The sequence below is a fragment of the Hemicordylus capensis genome, chromosome 1, assembly GCF_027244095.1.
Source record: "Hemicordylus capensis ecotype Gifberg chromosome 1, rHemCap1.1.pri, whole genome shotgun sequence".
In the NCBI taxonomy this organism is placed as follows: Eukaryota; Metazoa; Chordata; class Lepidosauria; order Squamata; family Cordylidae; genus Hemicordylus; species Hemicordylus capensis.
Genome location: NC_069657.1, coordinates 36,874,245 through 36,895,850, shown reverse-complemented (window position 1 = coordinate 36,895,850; position 21,606 = coordinate 36,874,245). Strand labels below are relative to the sequence as shown.

At 48.6% G+C, this 21,606-nt stretch overlaps 1 protein-coding gene across 4 annotated transcripts in view; it reads right to left on the bottom strand.

The window, feature by feature from the left end:
* Window positions 1–21,606, bottom strand: part of FOXN3 (forkhead box N3) — a 397,500-nt gene that overhangs the window by 272,271 nt on the left and 103,623 nt on the right. Inside the window, exon 1 of one of the 4 annotated variants that reach the window (XM_053258910.1) lies at window positions 17,832–17,854. The exons of the other annotated variants lie outside the window; for them this stretch is intronic. The gene's annotated coding sequence lies outside the window, so the exon portion shown is untranslated. Of the gene's footprint in view, window positions 1–17,831; window positions 17,855–21,606 lie in introns of those variants that run through there. 4 annotated transcript variants of the gene reach the window in all.

Genomic DNA, 21,606 nt, shown 5'->3' with positions numbered 1-21,606 from the left:
TGCCAACTTCTCTGGATGAATTAGATGCCCTACATGTTTCCAGACGGTGCTCCTCCTGGAGCCAGAATCTATAATGTAATATGATGCTTTATAAATACAATTATCGCATTGTACAAGCAATCCTTATGATCAATACAAACACCTAATTGATGCCATTAAAACCATAATTAAAGGGAACAGTACAAATCATGGACGCAGCTCACTCCAAAAAAGGAATGTATACATAAGCACATCAGCATCAGCATTTCAAATTGCATCCGGTACATGGGAAGCTGTCCTATACTGAAGCAGAACATTGGTCCATCTAGTTCAGTACTGCCCACTCTGATTGGTAGGAGGCCTCCAGGATTTCAGGGGAGGTTTGCTCACATTCTTATGGGCAATGTTGATTCCTTTTTAAAATTTAAAAAGGCTGATCGACAAAGGCAGTGCAGGCAAACAGAACCCTGTCTGCACACCCCAGCGGACAGAGTGGGAAGCCCAGGAGGGTCTCCATTTTGCCATGGGAAAGCCCACTGATTTGTAAGAGCAGAGTTCACGACTTATTCAGCACCAACACTAGATGATCAGGCAGGAATGATCAAGGCTATATAGAAATTAGAGGAAGGGACCCTGAAAGAGCACAAAGTTGGTCTTCTCTCCTTCAGACGTGAGTATCCTTGCAAGGCTTGCATGGAGCTATATGGGGAACAGGGCTCTCTGAAACTTGTCAGGCCCTCCGGGTATGGTTTGTGGACATATCTACATGATGACACCTTGCAGCAGTTAAGATTTTCATGGGTCTTTTTCCCAGGGGTGTAGCTATAATTGAGCGAAAGGGTTCAAAGAACACGGGCCCCCAGCTCCTGAGGGCCCTCCAGCTCCACCCCTTCCTACTTTCTTCACTATCTCCCTCACTCAAGGGGGCCGTCAGAGAGAGGGATGAACACAGGCCCCCTCTCCCCTAGCTACGCCCCTGTCCCCGCTCTAAATAAAAATAAAGATGTATGCCAGGTAAGACAGCCCAGTGAGTTCATGTCTGAGCAGTTCCCACCTCCATTCATTATAATCCTTGGGCAAGAGACCATAATCATAACCAGGGCCAGCCCAAGGATCAATAGCACCCTGGGTGAGGCAGGGGCGTAGCTACCGCTGTTCAAAGGTGTCCAGTGAACATTGCCCCCCCCCCCCGGTGCCCTGCCCCTCCCCACTCCTGCCATTTGCCGCTGTGGCTTGCCTCCAGCCCTGCAGCCCCTCACCCCCAGTTTGCTTCCTGCCCTGCCATTACTCACCCTGCTGCTCCTCGCCCCTGCCACTCAGTAGCCGGTTCGCACAGCAGTGGGGGCTGATCCATGGCTGCTCTTCTTGCTTGGATGAGGAGAGAAGCCATAGAACCCATCAGTGCTGCATGAGCCAGCTGAAAAATGGAAAGCTGTGCCCATCATGTACCCTGATGTCTAATCCGGGTGCATGCAAACCCTCCATATTGCACAGCGGTAAAGGACTTTACAGTTTCTCCCCTGGTTTGAGCAAGGAGAGAAGCCATGCCCCACCACTGCTGCGTGAACCGGATACCAAGCAGCGGGGATGAGGAGCAGCAAGGCAGGGAGTGGAGGGGCAAGGAAACGAGGACAAGGATCAATGGGGCAGGAGGCAAGTGGTGGGGGCGAGGAATGGCAGGGACATCATGAGAAGGAGGAGGCAGCGCGGTGGCAGCAGCGATGGCAGTAAATAAAAAGAAGCAAAACACAAAGTAAAATATTGGCACCATGAAAAAAAAAGGGCGGGGGGGAGCAATGTCCATTTACTGAACGCTGACCTTTCTACGCTCCTGGGATGAGGAATGTCTTTCCTCCGACTCCATATTAACTTATGGATTTTTTAATGTTTTGGTAGTTAGTACCCAAACAACCTGTAGAACAGGGGTAGCCAACCTTGATGTGAGTGGCAAGGTTGCCTACCGCTTCTGTAGAACTGCTAAGGCTGGGCCTGATTATAGCCTGGGAATAATGATACCAGGAAAGTCTTACATGGCTGTGTTTGCCACCCAGCATGCCAAAGCACATTAGTGTGCTGCAGGACACTGGCCAGTCTGTTACGCAGACTCACTGAGTCAGCCCTAAAAGCACATAGTTTGAACTGCCCACTTTTGGAGCTGATTTGCCCCATAAGACACTGGGAAAGACACATCCCTCCCGGTGCATATGGGAGCGAGACTGATTCACAAGCAGGGAGCTTAGTTGCCCCGCTTTTGGACCTGACTCAACATACATACATAAATACATACATACATAACTTACTTCATGGTGGCTTTGTTCGTGCAGCAGAAGGAGAAGGAGAACGAGAAGGAGAAGAGAAGGAGAAGGAGAAGGAGGAGTGTGTCTTTGTGAAGGGGGCAGCAAAATGCCCCAATTTTTAAAAATTTAAGTGTGCCTTGGGACAAAAACGGTCAGGAAGCACTGTAATCTATATAATTAATTCTCTTAGCCCACATGCGTGTCCTGAATTTGGCGGCGGAACTCTTGCGACACATTGTGAGAGTTCCGTCGCCAAAGGGCGAGAGTTGTGGGCAAGAAAAAATGGCAATGAATGGTAGCAGCGGGCCGCAAAACGGCCTGAGGAGGCCGGCTTGGCTGGCTGCCAGGAGGTGGCGGGATGGCCTGGCTAGGTCAGGACGTCCTGGGTAAGGACAAGGAGGTGGCAGCGGCGGCCGAGCCTGGCCTGGCCGCAGGGAGTGGGAGCGGGAGGAGGCGGCAGCAGGACGGGCAGAGTAGGTGCTGGTGAGAGGGGTGAGTGGGAAACGGGAGGCGGCACAAAGCCTCGGCTCCAGTTGGAGGCCGGGGTGGGAGGGAAATGGGTGGCGGGACTTCGCCGCCCAGGAGGAAGTTCCCTGCTCGCCACCTGCTGAGGTAAGAGGAACAGTGCAGGTGGTGGGGGAGGAGAGGAACGGAAGGGGAGGGAGGACAAGAGAGTGGGGAGCAGGAGGGAGGAGGAGGGTGCAGGAGGGAGGGAGCAGGGGGAGGGAGGGCAAGAGAGTGTGGGGTGAGAGGGGGAGGGGGCAAGAGAGAGGGGAGCAGGAGGGAGGGGGCAGGGGAGGGAGGGCAAGAGAGTGTGGGGTGGGAGGGGGAGGGGGAAATAGAGGGGAGGGGAAGAGGGGTGGGAGGGGAGGGCAGGGGGCAAGAGAGAGTGGAGCAGGAGGGAGGGGAGGGGTCAGGAGGGAGGGAAAGAAAGTGTAGGGCAGGAGGGGGAGGGGGACAAGAGAGTGTGGGGCAGAAGGGAAGGGGAGGGAGGGCACGAGAGGGGGCAGGAGGGAGGGCACGAGAGAGTGCAAGAAATCCGGCAAGGAATCCGGGAAATTACAGGCTGGTTAGGTTAACATCAGTTCCAGGCGAATTGATGGAAAGCATCCTCAAGAATAAAATTGTAAAGCACATAGAACAGACCCTACTGGGAGTGAACCAGCATGGGTTCCGCATAGGTAAATCTTGCCTCACCAACCTTTTGGACTTCTTTGAGAGTGTCAACAAGTGTGTGGATCAAGGTGATCCAGTTGACATCGTATACCTGGACTTCCAAAAAGCTTTTGACAAAGTTCCTCATCAACGACTCCTGAGGAAACAGCTGTCATGGGATAAGGGGACAAGTACATGTGTGGATTGGTAACTGGTTGAAGGACAGGAAACAGAGGGTAGGTATAAATGGAGAGTTTTCGCAATGGAGGGAAGTAAGAAGTGTGGTCCCCCAGGGACCTGTACTGGGACCGGTGCTTTTTAATTTATTCATAAATGATCTAGAAGAAGGGGTAAGCAGTGAGGTGGCCAAATTTGCAGATGATAACAAACTCTTTCGGGTAGTGAAATCCATAACTGATTGTGAAGAAGAGCTCCAAAAGGATCACTCCAAACTGGGTGAGTGGGTGACAAAGTGGCAAATGCGGTTCAATGTTGGCAAGTGTAAAGTGATGCACATTGGGACGAAGAACCCAAACTTCAAGTATACGCTGATGGGATCTGAGCTGTCGGTGACTAACCAGGAGAGGGATCTTGGGGTCGTGGTGGACAGCTCGTTGAAAGTGTTGACTTAATGTGCAGCAGCTGTGAAAAAGGCCAATTCCATGCTAGGGATCATTAGGAAAGGGATTGAAAATAAAACTGCTAATATTATAATGCCCTTATTCAAAACTATGGTGCGACCACACTTGGAGTACTGCATACAATTCTGGTCACCACATCTAAAAAAGGTCAGTGTAGAACTGGAAAAGGTGCAGAAGAGGGCAACCAAGATGATCAAGGGCCTAAAGCACCTTTCTTATGAGGCTAGGCTACAACACCTGGGGCTATTTAGAAAAAAGACGACTGTGGGGAGACATGATAGAGGTCTATAAAATCATGCATGGCGTGGAGAAAGTAGATAGAGAGAAATTCTTCTCCCTCTCCCATAACACTAGAACCAGGGGTCACTCCATGAAATTGATTGCCAGGAAATCTAGGACCAGCAAACGGAAGAACTTTTTCACACAACGCATAATCAACTTGTACAATTCTCTACCACCAGATGTGGTGACAGCGAACAACCTGGATGGCTTTAAGAGAGGGTTGGATAATTTCATGAAGGAGAGGTCTATTGACGGCTACTAGTCGCAGGGCTGTAGGCTACCTCCAGCCTTGGGGGCGGGGTGCCTCTGGATACAAGTTGCGGGAGAGTAACAGCAGGAGAGAGGGCAGAGGCGTAGCAAGGTTGTAGTGGGCCCAGAGACAAGATTTTAAAATCCCCCCCCCCCACTGAAGCTCAGCTCATGAAGTAAAGAAATCTTAAATGAGGCTGAGAAAGACATGCTGTTCTGGTAGCTCCAGGTCTTAACACTCACTTCAGTTTCGGAGGATGAATACAACTAAAGGAAGCCCGGGCAGGTGCGTGGCTGGGGGAGTCAGTCATGTGACTTGCCTCTGGGGGGGCCCCAAGGCAGTGGGCCCCCAGACAACTGTCTCCCCTCGCCCTATTATAGTTACGCCCCTGAGAGAGGGCATGCCCTCAACTCCTGCCTGTGGCTTCCAGCGGCATCTGGTGGGCCACTGTGCGAAACGGGATGCTGGACTAGATGGGCCTTGGGCCTGATCCAGCAGGGTTGTTCTTATGTTCTTATGAGTGGGACAGGAGGAAGGGGGAGGGAGGTCAAGAAAGTGTGGGGCAGGAGGGAGGGGAGGGGGCAGGAGGGAGGGGGGAGGGCAAGAGAGTGGGGCAGGAGGGAGGGGAGGGAGGGCAAGAGAGTGTAGGGCAGAGAGAGTGGGGCAGGAGGAAGGGGAAGGGAGGGCAAGAGAATGTGGGGCAGGAGGGAGCAGCCGGCCCTAAAGAGCGCACAGATGCTCTGTGCGGGTAGGCTAGTATGTATATAAGATGGTTATCTACCACAGCTAACTGAGCAAAGAAGCACTTTTTAGCCTACTTTCCAGTAGGCTTATGAGATCACTCAGCATTCTGTGTGTGCATCCATGTGTCTGTCTGTGTGTCCCCCCCACCCCATCAACTTTACAATGCCTGGGCAAATATGGACCAAGTCGGGTACAGTTGTAGGGACACATAAGGATGCCCCAATGGTGTCATTTGTGATGATGTCATCCACCCTAATCCAAGATGGTGGACATGTGAACTTTTGAGGCACAAGTGCACTAACTTGAGGACTGCCTAACCAATTTGAACCAAATTTGGTACAGTTGTACTGTGACACGCAGGGACACCTCATTGGTGTTATTTGTAATGATGTCATTCACCCCGATCCAAGATGGCGGACACATGAACATTTAAGGTGCAAAAGATCTAACTTGTGGACCTCTGTTTGAACCAAATTTAGTCCAGTTGTAGAGACAGTGAAAGGAATGGAGGCTTGTTAGTTCTTACTAGAACAACTTGTTTAAAGTAGTGATTCTCTTTATTTAGTGGGGGGGGGGAGCAACTGGCCCTATCCATCCCTAGCACAACATCCCTCCAGTGGCTGGTGCTGGTGTCTATCTTATGTTTCTGCTTTAGATTGTGAGCCCTTTGAAGACAGGAAACTTTATTTTTCATTTTTCTATGTAAACTGTAGTAGTAGTAATAGAAGTCGTAACAGTGTAAACCATCATGCCAAAGTAGCATAAAACATCACAAGGAAAATGCAAACATTCTAATTGGAGCTTGCATAATGGCACAAAGAGAATCCTTTTACTCTCAGGCACATGTATACACACACACACACAGAGAGAGACAGATACAGACACCCCAAAAGCCTAATAACAATTGACCTTGGCACCTCTAAGAAATTGCTTAGATCACCTAAAATGCTTCCTTAATTCCATAACCATAGTGATTTCATGTGATCAGCCTTTCAGCGAGAACTAAAGAACCAACTGAAGCCTCAGTAATACAGCCATGAAGATGGCAATAATTTATCATCTCTGCAGTAGTTCAATCCCAGATGTACCATTTGCTAATTTATTTCCATATGTACTGGGCAGACAGATTAATCAGGCATCCCTCTCTGAAACCTGAACTGCACTTTACTCCTTTATCAGGCAAGAGAAGAATAAGTATACACAGCAAAACAAGAATTCCACTTAAAAGGTACTCTGTCAAGTTTACCATTAGCTGAAAAATAAATGACAGGTTTTTAAAAAGATGCATAGCCAAAGCATTCTCATGTCAGCATGCATCTCTGCTACCAGTTGTAGAAGTCTTTCAGCTAAACTCTCAGAAAACGGAACCTGATTTATTGGGGGAGAAGGAGGTCTCCCTGGCACTTCCTAGGTTACATTCACTAGCATGGCCCTAGCATCTTCTTCAAGCACTGGGAAAATGAATCTGCTCTCCTAACAGGAGAGAGGAAATAAGCAAGTGCAACCAAATGATCTCTGGAGATGTGGCTGTGAATCCATGATTAGTATTTCCGCTGGTGGTTTTCAAGGAACAGTTTTAAGGCCACTTTAGTTAGGGACCAATAACGCTGGCACCAAATGTTATTGGACATATTTCGGTGGAGCTGAATGTTTGTATGGGAACGTTGCTGAAACAAAACATGACATGACAATGACAATTTTCAAACAAAAATATGGCACTGAAATGGCTGCTGATTGGAGCTGAAAAAGAGATTGTTCTCTAGAATGCCAGACACTGGAAGATGCCATAGGAAGGCTCGTAGGAACAAAGGAAGGTGCCTTGTAAAGCATTAAACCATTGGTCCATCTAGCTCAGTATTGTCTACACTGACTGGCAACAGCTCTCCAAGGTTTCAGGCAGGAGTTGCTCCCAGCCATATCTGGAGATGCCAGGGAGTAAACCTGGGACCTTCTGCATACCAGCAGATGTTCTACCACTGAACTATGGCCCTATCCCCTAAGAGGAAGATCTTACAGCAGACAGTGCTCACATGTCGTAACTCATTCAAATGCAAACCAGGGCAGACCCTGCTTAGCAAAGGGGACAACCCATGCTTGCTACTGCAAGACCTGGCTGTATGGGTGTATGCTTCCACGGCATAAATACTCCACCCTGATTTCATGTCCCCCTGAACAATCACTGAAAAGAGGGAGAATGCATATAATGTGTGTGGGGAGGGTGTTTTTGAAATGCACCCTCACCCTTCCAAGTTCAGGACTAGGTTTTAAATTTATCAGCTGCCCTGCACAATAGCCCCAAAGCAGCATACAGCATAAAAACAGGAAACGTACACTAAGTATTAAACAAGCCGTGCCACATATTCAGTTACTCACTCAGGTTGTTCTAGTCACGAGTGACATATCTGGTGGCGGGGAGGGCGGGCGGGCAGGGAGGCAGATGCCTCCCTGCCTCCTTGCACATGATCACTGCTGCTGCTAAGAGCTCTGCCATTCAAGCAGCACACATGCAGCGCCTGGGTGAGCAGCAAAGCCAGGACCTAGAGGAGGAGGTCCTCCCTCCAGGAGCTTTCCCAAACAGCAGGCTTTACTGCGGGTTTACTGAGAGACTTTACGGAGAGTTCAAAGTTGCCCCTCCCCCCCAAAAAAGAACCTGTTGCAAAAAGTGGATTTTTAAACCCCAGATATAAATCAGGCTACACTCTCAAACACAATAAAACCCCTGGATTGTGTGTGAAGTGCTCCCCGATAGCTCGCAGGGATTTCAGGGTAAATTTGCCCGATATGTTAATGCGCCCCCTCCATTCTGGAGGGGATGCAAACTAAAAGGCAAGTGTGAAAATCTTCCAGCATCCCACAATGCACCACACCAGGAGGATTGGGGGATTCCCTCCGTGCCAGGTGGGGGATTCCCTCATTGGGAGGACTCCCTCACTGTCAGGTGCTCTTGCCGCCCAGCGTTGTGTGCACACTCGGGCTGTATGCAGCCCAAGCGTGCACACAACCGGGAACTGGGGTAGAAGGGCAATTGTGGGGGCGGGGGGGAGGTACGTAGCCTACCTGGTGGGGCAGGGTTGGGATTTGATCCTGGCACTGTACACAAGCAGCCCTACCCAGGTAGGTTGTGCAAGCCTGGGCAGGGCTGCTCGTGTGACCAGCCCCAATGTGCTTCCCTAGTACCAACCCAGCATCAGACAGTGGATTGTCACCTGCAAAAGCTTATGCTGTGCTAAACCATCTTACGGTCTTTTCAGCTAGTCAATGAAGCTATTCCCACGATCCACAGAAATCGGGCTAAGGGATCCCAGCCCGGTTTCGGTGGTTCATGAGAACTGACGGGCTCATGGGAGAGCCCGGTGGTTCCACGGCAGCTAGCCCGCCTAATTCCCGCTCCCCTTAAACCAGGCTAACGGAGCGAGCCCTTCGTTAACTTGGGTTTTTTGGTTGTGAGACACCACGGCACATCTCTGCACCATGGCGACTCACGAGGAGATCCCCAACCGCAAGGCTCCTGTCCTTGGGGTCTCCCCAGGATGCCCCACACACTTGTACAGGGCATTCTGGGACTTCCAGGGGCCAGGTGGCCCCGATCCCCGCCGCTGCTACTGGCTCCGTGACGGAGCTGGTAGTCATGTGGGCAGCCGATCTGGCCACCCAGGGACAGCTCCCTGATTGTCTGCAGAGAGAGCCCAGTAAGGCTCCACACACCAATCATGTGTACAGCCTCTCTGAGTGCTACCTATTTCTTTACAAGTACTACCAGGAAAGAGATCAGGATAAAATTCCCAGTCTCAGCTGACCCCAAACACCCAGCAAAACAGACATATTTTAATTAAATGCTGGACAATCAGGAAGGACAGGGCAGTGCGGGCCTCTCCTGCACTGTGTGCTCACCAACCAAAACCTCTTACATCTTCAACATCCTCAACTAGTAACCATATCTCTAAAAGGTGGGAAGACTCCTTTTTTATCTCAGTGACATCCTAAGGTTACAACATGTACTTGAAACATTTTGATCTGTTGTTTTCTAACGATATTCCAATATTAAGTACATAAATGTTTACATCTATACACGAGATGTTTTAAAATTATTGCTTATTAATGTTTGGCTGGTAGATAAATATAAGTAGATTATTGTTAAACAAATATATGATAAATGACTCTACCTGTTGGCATCCATAGCTCGGATGCTATGGCTTATTTCTCTCTGAGTCATTTTTTCCAAGAAAAAATTTTGTTCTCTGCATCGCTTCTGTTGAAGTTGCAACATTTAAAATGCATGTCCAAACAGATGTTCAGAAACCAGAAGTCTGCTTTCACCACCTCTGATCTTCCCCACAGCCTGAGTGTTCACTCAGAGTGGTCCCTATCAAGTCTTGTTAGCTATTAGGGATTGATGAAGGAGAAATGCCGTCTACACACTGGTGGTTTTCCATGCTGAGGGTGGAATCTCCAGGATGGAAGATCCCAATGGGTCCAGGTGGATCCTGTAAGCCAGCCAAACCACAGTTTCCAGGGAAAGGGAAAACATGGTGGTGGCAAGCATGAATTGTCCCCTTTGCTAAGCAGGGTCCACCCTGGTTTGCACTTGATGGGAGACTGCATATAAGCACTGTAAGGAAATCCCCTTCAGGGATGGAGCCGCTCTACAAAGAGCACCTAAATGTCGGCATGCAGAAGGTTAAAAGTTCCCTTCCTGGAACATTCCCGGATGGCGATTTTACTTTGAGTAACTTTTTGGAAGGGCAACTTTGCCTTCACATATTGTCCAGTTTTAATTTGAAGTCCCTGCAAGCTATTGGGGAGCACCCCATACACGATTTGGGGCTTCCATTGCTCATTGGAGCTTAGTTGGGTCTATGTCCAGGGGTTTTTTTGTTTTTGTTTTTGTTTAAACCCTTTTGCTTCAAATTTGAAATAACTGTAACTCACATTACTTCAGCCCTCTTAATCCCGCAGTAAAGCCTACAGTCTGGGAAAGCTCCTGGCATCTCCAATAGGGCTGAGAGAGACTCCTGCCTGGAAACTTGGAGAAGCCGCTGCCAGTCAGTGTAGGCAATACTGAGCTAGACAGACCAATGCTCTGACTCAGTAGAAGGCAGCTTCCTATGTTCCTTCCAAGGTTTCTAAATGGTCTCAAACTGATATGAGAAGAAGTGCACTTGATTTGCTTGCTTTGTGTTTTGATATCTTTGGAAAGAGATGTGAAACACACTCTCTTATAAACTACAACAGAAAAAAACAATCAGACGGCTACTAAATAGTCTGATTTGTGCTGATGCATATAAATATTTGGATACATGATGGCTGACAGGTGATTTACACTAGAATAGTCAACTTGGTAAATCAGTCAATTCAGGTGTAGGCATATTTTTCTCTTGTTCATTCCCTTATAAACGATGCATCTTCCCTGGAATTCATATTTAACTAATGGACTACAGTCTAACATAAGACAAACTGTTAGGTTTGTCACTAAAGAGGCAATCTGGTATGTTTCCCAGACTATGGGGAACACATATCGGGCAGCAACGATATTGGAAGATGCTGAAAAGCATCATCTTATACGGCGCGGGAGGAGGCAATGGTAAACCCCTCCTGTATTCTACCAAAGACAACCACAGGGCTCTGTGGTCGCCAGGAGTCGACACCAACTCGATGGCACACTTTACATTTAAGACCAAATCCATTACTCAAAAGAAACAGTGGAGAGCAGGACTACTTGTCATTGCAATGTCCACGCAGGACCACAAAGAGGCAAAGTGGAAAGTGGGTTCAGAATTTGCAAGGGCAAAAGTCAACAGTCATTTAGGGTCAAACTCCATCTTACATTAAGTACAATATTTGCAAGTGCATGCTTGCCTAACTTATGTCTTCAGCCAATAGGACTTGCTCCCCTTTACATTTTGGGATTTTGCCTCCCTGGGGAGATAGAGGTGCTAGTTATTTGACAACGCTACATTTTTCCAAATTTCGGGCTGCATTTGCCCGGGCCCGGTTCAATGTGTTGCCCTCTTCTCTTTTGGATCAGAGGTTTGCAAAAGATAATCCTGTTGTGGTTTTTTGCCCTTGTGGCGTTGGCCTTCTGGAAACTGTCACCCATGTGTTGTTGTACTGCTCGTTGTATTGGGACGCTAGAGAAGAGCTCATCTCCCCTTTGTTACTTAAATTTCCCGGAAGGTGTGATTTCTTTTATACTTATTACTGCCTCGCGGATTTGAGCCCTGGGACTACAGCAGTTGTGGCTAAATTTTTCTATATTGCCATTAGGTTGAGGTCCCTATTAAGTGCCTAACTGCGAGAGCTGTCTGTTGTTTTTAAATAATTTATTATTATTGATTGTAATCTGTCATATTGTGTTTTAGCATTGTTTTATTGACGTATTGTGTATATTTGTTACTACCATTTTTGCTGGCCAATGGCCGTAATAAAACTGATGATAAAGTGCATGCTTGCTAGATAAATATTAAGTCGCAGCCAGATTGTCCCCCACCAAGATTTGGATTTTGATGGTGGGGGGGAGACAGGTCCAAGACCACTGCTAAAAGGGCCAACCCAGGGTCAAGAGACATTGCAGTGCTTCCCATTGCCCTGATGCAGATGCAACAATGCCCTGATGTGACTTCACCAAATGATGCAACCCAATAGTGGGTCTATGGTGAGTCCACTCAAATACACGGTTCCAGTACATCACATATGGTTATTTCAGCAGCATGCACAATGGGAGAGATTACAGGGGTGCTGTGCACTTTGCAAAGAAGTATTTACAAGTACAGAGATAGTTCTAGCGAAGGCAGTGGGGCCTTTCACACAATTGTGTGGGCACGCGGGGGAAAGGCAGGGTTAAGCCTGCTTTCCCTGTAGACGATCCCAGACTGGCCCCAGCCACGCTGCACCACCGCGTACATAATCACTGCTGCCATGGTGATGGGTGCAGAGTTCCAGAGGCCGGGGAAATTCCCCAGTGCACTGTGTAACGAGCTCTAGGTACTCATCTCTAGCTCTAGGTGCCCATCTAAGCAACCTGTGCTGACTCACAATCCCAGAGCCTCCATTAACAGAGTGCTTGCTCCGTTAACCCTGGCTAAAAGGGTTAACCCTGGCTAAAACCCTGGCTAAAACATGAATCCCAGTGGTTCTCATGGGCAGCAAAGTCCAGGCTTAGGCCTGCTGTCCCCATAGACGATCCCAGAGTGGCCCCAACCATGCTGCGCCACTGTGCACACGATCGCCGCTACGATGACTGGTGCAGCGTTCTGGAGGACAGGCTCATTTCACAGTGCACTGCACGACGAGCACAGTGCATTGGGGGATTCCCCCAAGGGATGGGCACTCTAGGCTCCCGTCTCTATGTCAGCACAGGTGCAAGCAAGCCACACATGATCCCGGAGTCTGGGTTAATGGAGCACTCGCCCCGTTAAGCCCAAATAAAAGCTGGGCTTGAAAGCTGGGCTTTGTGCCGCAATAGCACGGGGATCCACGGGGATCCCAGCGGTTCTCACGGGCGTGCAAGGCCAGGCTCGGCTGCCTATGTGAGTTGCGTCATGAATGAGGCCAGTTATCTGCCTGCCCATGTAGTAAGTGCAAGACTTTATTATTTTCCAAACAGGGGCCACTTTGGCAAAAAACCCACAACCCCAACAACAACAACCCTTCAATGTGAGAGCCATTTCCCACTGTGCTGACCTCGCCACAGTACTGCCCTTTTTTCCGAGGAATGGGGAGGACATCCTAACTTGACGGGTTGTCAGCCTTCTCATGCTTCAAGACAGGGCCAATCAGATTTCAGATCTGTATATACTATGCTGCTCCAGCCACACCCAACCCAGTTCTGGTCCTGTCTTGCTTCAAGTCAGTCCACAAGCTGCCCAGTCTCCTCTAGCTTCTAGCTGCTTTAGGCTTGTTTTTCCTGGTTATGGGGAGGGCATCCATAATCGTGGGACATACCCAAGCTGACTGACAGGGGTGGGAAGCGGATGCATCAGACCACCTTCTGTAGCACCGTCCGTGCGACCGCCGCTTGCGGAGCGTAAAAAGACGGAATTTTATAATGGTTCACGAATGGGGAGGTTGACGACCAGGTGGCCGCCTTACATATGTCCTCTAGAGGAACTCTTGTGTCAAAAGTGGCCGTTGCCGCCGCACTTCTAGTAGAATGTGCCGTGACATTTGGGGGTGCCTCAACACCCAGAGACTCATAGGCCAAGGAAATGGTGGATTTTAGCCACCTCGCCAGAGAAGCTTTAGAGACTTTGCAGCCCAGGTTTGAGGGTAAGTATGAAACGAAAAGTGAATCCGATTTCCTAAATTTACTCGTCCGTCTGATGTAAATTCGGAGCGCCCTTCAAACATCTAACTTGTGCCACGTCCTTTCTTTGGGATGCCTTGGGCGAGATGGCATGCCAGGCCCCTCCAGTGGCTTCTCCTTCCTTACCAGGAAGCCATCATGGAAAGGAAAAACCTCTGGATCAAGATTCCCAACAAGGTACGGGTCTCCCTCAGGTGGTGGAAGTGTCCTGCGTTACGGAGGGGCATGCCGTTGGACGTTCCGGGACGCATCACGGTGACTACGGATGCGAGCCTATCCGGCTGGGGAGCCATCTGTGCTTCTCACCAGGCCCAGGGCAGGTGGGAAGCGGAGGACTTAGCACACAACATCAACTGGCTGGAATTGAAGGTGGTTCGCTTAGCATTACTAAAGTTTCAAACCATTCTGGAAGGGCAACATGTCCTAGTACGGACCGACAACGTCACCGCGAAGGCCCACATCAGGGCGGCACGCAGTCCAAATCACTGATGAAAGAGACGGATCGGTTATTCCTGTGGGTGGAAGATCATCTCCAGTCCATAGTGGCAGAACACCTGTCAGGTTGTCTGAACCTGCAGGCGGACTGGCTGAGCCGGCAGTTCCTGGACCAAGCGGAGTGGTCTCTGCACCCAGAAGTCTTTACTCAAATTGTGAAACGCTGGGGGTTACTGGAGGTAGACATGTTTGCCTCGGCCCTCAATGCCAAACTTCCCCGTTTTTACTCAAGGCACCTGTGTGCACAAGCGGAGCAAGTAGATGCCCTGATCGCCAGGTGGCCTCCGGGCTTGCTGTATGCCTTTCCCCCGCTGGCGATTTTGGGGGCGGTCATCAGAAAACTGGTGATCGAGAGGGCCAAGGTCATCCTGGTAGCCCCCTTTTGGCCAAGGAGACCTTGATTCTCCGACCTCATGGACCTATCTACACAAAAGCCGTGGCCACTACCGATGAGGGTGGATCTGCTGCGTCAAGGACCGATTTACCATCCAGGGTTGTCAATCACTGCATGCTCTGAGACAGGACTAATCACAAACGAACAGCTCCTCTACTCCCTGCAGCCTGCCCCCTAGTACCCAGTTCTGGTCATTCGGAGCGTAGGGAGTGAACAAACATTAACATTAACTTTGAAAATTCTAAGGAACTGTAAACACTAGTACTTCAACTTACAACTGGACCTTGGATCTTAGAATGAAGATAGAAGAGTGGAGGAGCCATAGATAGACAGGGACTAGAGTAAGAGCAGTAGTAGCCAAGGGATACAATTCACTAGAACCCTAGGAGTTGCTCCGCCACCCCAGGAACCACCCAAACTGCATCCGCGGGTGGGCCGGATGCCCTCCCCATACCAGAAAAAGAACCCTTCACAGTAAGTCTACCAATGTTTCTTTTTCAAAGAAGTCCCTCAGCTCTGGCCGAGGTTTAGGACTGCATGGTGAGAATTGTTAATATCCTCACAGTACCCAGGGGACTGCGGAGTGTATTCAGATGTGGTCAAAGCTTCACACAGGCCTAATAAATAATTAGTCAGGGAGCCTAATGGGGGCCACCATTGGCCTCAGTGTCTTACTATGAAGGACACTGCCCTAGGATGTAACCTGCTCCTTTCACAAGCAAATCCTTCCTTCAGATCTGTGATCCTGATCCAAGGTCCACCCTAGTGTTGCCACAGAGAAACTTTTACACACACTTTCTCTCCCTCTCCCTTCCTCTCATTCTATGCTAGCAAAATTATCAGGAGCTGATTTGGACATTATTTTCTCTCCCCCCCTCCCTCCCTCCTTCACAGAATCACAGTTTTTTTAATTTTGAAGGGAGCTTGAATTTTTTTTAAATTTTGAAGGGAGTGGGTTAGTCTTCTAGTCTAACCCACTACTCAGTGAAGGTATCTGCTATAGCATCCTGACAGAAGGCCATCTGGTCTCTGTTTGAAAACATCTTGCCAAGGAGATGTAGACTATTTCACTGCCGAACAACTCTTACGATTAGGAAATCTCTTCTAATGTCTGGCATAAATCTGCTTCCTTCTAATTTCAACATAGAGGTTCTCGCTCTGCCGTCAGAAGCAACAGAGAACAAATCTGCTCCTTCTCTGTATCAGCTCTTCAGACGATAGCCAGAACATGGCTACCATATGCCCCCATATTCTTCCTTTCTTCATACCCAGCTCCTTTCATTGTTCCTCATAGAACTCTTGTTTCCAGATCCTTCACCATCTTTGTGGCCCCTCTCTGAACCCATTTGTTATCAACATCCTTCTTAAAATGTACTCCAAGTGAGATCTGACCAGCACAGAACAGAGTGGAACTTCCTCCCCTTTACAACTGTCTCTGTTGCCTTGATCAGCCAATGATGATTCAAAGGCTCTTGTCCTCATGAATGCTGGGACAGCCCCACCCAATGAACTGCTTCTGTGAGTCTCCTCCAAAAGTGTAGGCTGCAGCTCTCCAAGATATTTATATAGCTGACACTGGTGCCCATCCCATTTTGACAGTCCAGGCAGCTATTTAGTTTGTCTCTGTGTTGGATTGATCCCAAATCCATTCTCTTGGTGGTCTACCAAGTGCCACTAGGATGACTGAGAGGGAAAATCAGAGCCTGTACCAGATCCAGGGGTTGCTTTGCTCTCCCCTTTAAACATCCGTACACCTCAGGTTGCTGCTTAAACTTTCCAGGTGTTAATGCCAGTCATCAATATGCAGCACAGTTAATGTGGATAACGAAAACAATGAAAATGATTATGCAACAGGTAATCTATACCAAATTGACTAAAGATGATAATGATACTAGGCTCTGTAATATGCTGGATGCATGAGGCAGGGACTCAGTAAGGCAGTAAGCCTCGTCAACTTAACATCTAACCGCCCTTGTCTCCCAATGTGACAAGAGGACCTTGGAAACATCATGCTTTTTGATCACAGTGATCCTACTTATTGGCCACCATATAGGCAGATATATAGATATATACATACACACCACAGTGAATATCCAAACTTTAGCATATACTGTTTATATATTATTGCTGACCCTTCCAGATTCATTTTGAAAATGTCCATTTTCCCACTTATTGCGCATACATTTGTGAATGATGGCAATCCCATTTAGCTGTCTGGGATTGTCAACATTTATTTCATCACTATGGGTGCAATCCAGTCTGAGCTCTAAATGCAGGCAGTGACAGGGGAGAGGAGCTGGTATTAGGGAAATCCTGTGCATGGAGCAGCCTGCATGGGATGGGGTGGGAAAGGAGCAGGGAAATTCTGGACTGTGCTTTCTATCATTTATTTTTGCACCGCTTAAAACATCAAAATTGTAAATAAAAAGCCTAGTTTTTGTACAACAGGTACAACGTATGCTGACATTAAAAGAACCACTGAAAAGGAAGCTGCAACAAACTGAATTCCATAGGCTTCACACCACAGCTAAAATCTAGAGCCAAAACTTATTCTGATATTAATCAAATTCGTGCATTTCCTTTCCTATACTGATTCCCAGACAATTACCAGATAAGTATCCTGTTCCTTTAGAGTCTTCATTTGTTAACATAAACACTGGAATGATGCATTTACAACTTCATCTATTCTTACTGCTCTAATATCAATAGAGATGCCAATTTTAAAAAAGTAAAAGCAAAATGTCAAAGACAAGTCAGGGTCATCTTATGTCTGGATTACAGAGATCTGCGATGCACACAGGCATTCAAACAAGACAACAGAGCTCCGGATCTTCCCAAATGAAAGCCAGTGGTCAGCAGAGAGCTGGCATTCTAATTTCCAAACAGATTTACAGTTCAAAGATCGGACACGTTCGCGACAGCCGAGTCCAAAGTCTTTTCCGATTCAGCAGCCAGCTTCTATTGTGCTAAAAACAAATTTGCAATCTCTCCCTCGAGTTAAAGGAAAGCAACCAACCCACGAAACGCCTTGCACAGCCCCGCAAAGACCACATGCCTCTGAAACACGCCATCCCACAGCCCTTGTCTTCATTCAGTGGCATTCATTCAATCTGATCATTTCGCCCAAATCAATGCAGACTGCTTGAACCGCCCCCTGCAACTTTCAACTTTGGCCGTGCCTTCCAGGACCAGAGGGGGAGGCAGGGCTCAGAGCCTAGCTGTTTGCAGAGCTGGTACAAAAATTAGACATTTGCATCTAGAGCTTAGATTGGTAAAATTCTTTTACACTTACTTAAGACAGTGTATGTGCTGCTTGCCCACTGATGCGATATCAGAAACCTGCAAGCTACTATTTCTGCAACTGTGTCACTGTAGATAGTCTGAAACATGTACGTAGCTGTTGCCATGGAAACAAACACAGCTAGGGTAGAGTGCCAAGCTGTGTTAATTCCTTCAGCCATGAACCCCAGGGGAACACTAACATTCATCTTCATTCTCCTTTTGTCTCTCACCGTTTTCATCCCTCCCCCCGCACATATTATCATGTGTACTGTAGATATAGGTATAGATGTGTACATGGCAACATCTGCAAACGCCCGTTGGTCGAGCAACACAAGCCTCGTGTGTTCAATCCACAGGAGGTTGGTGGCAACCTCCTACAGCCTGCCAAAAACTTCACTTGGGGGGGGGTGGTGCTAGAAAAGTTCACTTCCTGTGGGGGAGCAAAGGTTAGAACAAAGGGGAAAAAGAGGATGCAGCCCCCAAATGGGAGAGGGCAATTTCCTGACAGGGACACCTGTGATGTCACATTAGGGAGGGGGGAGGGACCGTTGCTCAGTGGCAGAATGCATGCTTCGCACATGGAAGGTGCGTGGTTCAGTTCCTTGCATCTACATCTCAAAGCAGGGCTAGGGCCTCTACCGGAGACTATCCTAAGCAGACCCCTGCTCTGACTCAGTAGAAAGCGGCTTCATCTGTTCAATGGGGCTGAGAGAGATTCCTGCCTGCAACCTTGGCGAACCCTGCAACCTTGGAGAACAGACTGTGAAGATAATACTGAGCTAGATAGGTCTGGAGCAAGGGAGGCTCGGGGTGTGTGGGGCAGAGGGCAAGCACCGCCTCAGAAAAGTCCTTGCCCCCCATTTATGTTTCAGGACTCTAACATGTGGGGCACTACCTGCCCGCCCAGGAAATGCACTTTGCCCCTTCTGCGCCCCCCTTGATATTTTTTTCCTGCTGCCACCACTGGTCTGGATGTTTGAAGAAAAGCCTTACTATCCTTTCCTCTATCACCCCTGCTGCTCGAAAGAAAGAGTAATTGGCCAGTAAAAACCAGTGTGATTTTACAGATGTTGGTCTCGCAGAATGACAAGCTTATGTGAATGGATACTGAGGCTGTTCTCACAACCAGCTAAGCCCAGGCTTGGCTGTCTGTGAGAACTGGCGACAGCCTAGTGCTTCCCACTGGCAAGCCCGCTGACAGAGCCTGCTGGTTAGCCAAGGTTAAGGGCACAAGCATGTCCTTAACTTAGGCTAACTGCTCATGTGCAAGCACCAGCTGCTCCCAGCCGGCACTGGCACAGAAGCAGGCTCCTGGCTGTCACCGGCATTGGGGATCCCCACAATGCCCCGCACACTCACATGGTGCATTGTGGGATTTCTGGGGGCCGGTCCCATATGTCCCGAACCCCGCACCTCCGTGCTGCCTGGGGCAGCAGCAGACCATCTGGGCGGGCGATCCGCACACCCTGGCCTGCCCAGACCCGGCAGCCAGATCATCTGTGGGGAAGGTGAGCTTCTGCTGGCTTCCCCGCTGGCCGCCCTCAAGCCCTCTCATGCAATCATGACAAGGGGCTCACTATGTATTTTATTAGATCAACTAAGTTTTAAAAGGTTTCCTTACCGCTCTGGGATGCATAAATGGGTAAGATTATTCACAGCCGTCTTATTTCTGGTGCACAGCCACAGAATCAAACTATGAGTTCTGGAAAAGTTTGCCTCTCAGCAGTCGTGTCGGGGTCCCATGGGAGGCCACCACGGACCACCCAACTCTGCTGCCCCCACAGAGGTGCCCCTTTGTTCGGAGGCACTCCTGCCTCACTCTTCAGCCGACCGCACTTCTTCGGCCAACCGTGCAGAGTTTGTCTGGCCCCATTGGCCAGACGGCTTTTCACCGTCCAACAATGAAGTCTTGCAAGATTAGACGTCCGCCTCACGAGATCCTGTCAGGAAGTCTTGCGGGACTTCAAAGTCTCGTGGGAGTTCTGGTGAGACCGGGGGAACTCTTGCAAGAACACACTTGAGACCTCCCTGCTATATAAAGTCAATCCAGCCCATGATGAGGGCAAGAAGGGCAAGGGCTATTCTTGAGCAGGGAGCCCAAGTAGCCAGACCCAGGGCTAGAAAAGGCCTCTGACTGTGCTGCGAGGCAACAGGTGGCAATAACCCAGGCTGAATCTCTGAGGCTGGACCTGACCTACCAGTCCCAAATGGCCAGATCCTTCTGGCCCCGTCGATGGGAATCATGAGTTGGTCCTAAGGGGCATGCTGGGAAACCATTTATATCAAGCTTTGGGCTAAGCCAGGACTGCAGATCCGTGTAAAACAGGCTGGTGACCAGTGTTCCCTCTAAGGTATGCGCATGTGCACACGTTCACACAAGTTTTATTTATTATTTATTATTTATTAATTCGATTTTTATACCGCCCTACCAAAGCGGCTCAGGGCTGTTCACAATCAAACCATTAAAACCAATAACAGTTAAAACAGAAATATAAACAATATAAAACATCAATTAACAATTAAAACATCATAAAATGCCACTGCCTTCACTAGAACTATCTCTGTACTACTTGTAAACACTTCTTTGCAAAGTGCACAACACCCCTGTAATCTCTCCCATTGTGCATGCTGCTGAAATAACCATATGTGATGTACTGGAACCGTGTATTTGAGTGGACTCACCATAGACCCACTATTGGGTTGCATCATTTGGTGAAGTCACATCAGGGCATTGTTGCATCTGCATCAGGGCAATGGGAAGCACTGCAATGTCTCTTGACCCTGGGTTGGCCCTTTTAGCAGTGGTCTTGGACCTCTCTCCCCCCACCATCAAAATCCAAATCTTGGTGGGGGACAATCTGGCTGCGACTTAATATTTATCTAGCAAGCATGCTCTTGCAAAGGTTGTACTTAATGTAAGATGGAGTTTGACCCTAAATGACTGTTGACTTGACTTCTGCCAGGAGTGCATTCCACAGCCCAGGAGCAGCTACAGAGAAGGCCCGCCTCTGAGTCGCCACCAAACGAACTGGTGGTAACTGGAGACGGATCTCCTCAGATGACCTTAACGTGCAGTGGGGATCATGTAGAAGAAGGCACTCTCTAAGATAATTCGGAACCAAGCCGTTCAGTGCTTTAAAGGTAATAACCAGCACTTTGTATTTTGCCCAGAAACATATTGGCAGCCAGTGCAATTGTTTCAAAACCGGTGTAATATGGTCTCTCCGGGTTATCTCAGAGACCAATCTGGCTGCCGCATTCTGAACTAACTGAAGTTTTGATGTCCGCTCAGTTAATTTTAGATCCCGCTCAGGTTGAATCAGGAAGGTCCCACCCTGAATGCATGTGTGCACACACTGCCTTGATACTGCAGACCAGAACAAATCTCATCCCGCACACAGATGGAAAAAATTAGAGAGGACACTGCTGGTGACCAACACTGATTCAGCTTAGAGCAGAGGTGGCCAACTTGAGGCTGTCTAGCTGTTGTTGGACTACAACTGCCATCATCCTCAGCTGTAATAAATTGTGCCTGGAGTGGTAGAAATTGTAGTCCAACAACAGCTGGAGACCCGCAGGTTTGGCAACATCTAGCTTAGGGTGACTGATTTCTAGGTAGGGGTGTGTGTGTGTGTGTGTGTGTGTGTGTGTGTGTGTGTGTGTGCACGCACATGCATTTTGAAAGTTTACATGCATTAGCCACCTTTCCAGGCAAAGACTTTCTGCCCAAAGTAAAATAAACTTTCACTTATGTGCTAAAAACCTGTAATGAAGAATCAGATGTG